The following is an 886-nucleotide window of genomic DNA, read 5'->3' as shown; positions in this document are numbered from 1 at the left end:
GCTGCCGGGATCCAGGTCTGTGGGAAACCGCCTCAAAGCGTGCCGCCACCAGCTTTTGGGATCACTCTTAGTCTGGACTCTACCCTTCGACCTGTTCGGCTTGGGTAACCCTGCCAGGAGTACGAGACTCCCGCCGACATAGCTCTAGGGGTCATTGAGACGCACAAAGTGCCCCACCATGATAAGGTGGTGATCCGTCGGGGCACAATATATATATATACACACATATATATATACATATATACATATACATATATATATACACACATATATATATACTGTACATATATACATATACACATATACATATATACATATATACATATACACATATACATATACACATATATATACACATATACATATATACACATATATATATACATATACATATATACATATATATATATACATATATACATATACATATATACATATACATATATACATATACATATATACATATATACATATACATATATACATATATACATATATATATATATATACATATATACATATATATACATACATATACATATATATATACATATATACATATGTCAAGTCAAGTCATTTTTATTTGTATAGCCCTTAATCACAATTAGTCTCTAAGGGCTTCACAAGTTATTACATATAAGATTAGGTTACTCGTATGCTATAGAGTAGAAGTGAGTTTTAAGCCTAGATTTAAACATTTCCACCGAGGTTGCAGATCGGATCTCAGGGGGAAGAGCATTCCACAACACCGGTGCCCGGATGGAGAACGCTCTCGAACCAGCGGAACACTTCTTGGCTCTTGGGATCACCAGGAGACCGGCGCTCTCGGAACGAAGGCTTCGGGCCGGGACATAGGGGGAGATCAGATCTGAAAGATATGAGGGGG

Source organism: Urocampus carinirostris, chromosome 15, assembly GCF_059441175.1.
Source record: "Urocampus carinirostris isolate Australia breed hairy pipefish chromosome 15, RoL_Ucar_1.0, whole genome shotgun sequence".
NCBI lineage: Eukaryota > Metazoa > Chordata > Actinopteri > Syngnathiformes > Syngnathidae > Urocampus > Urocampus carinirostris.
Note: the sequence above shows the minus strand (reverse complement) of the source record.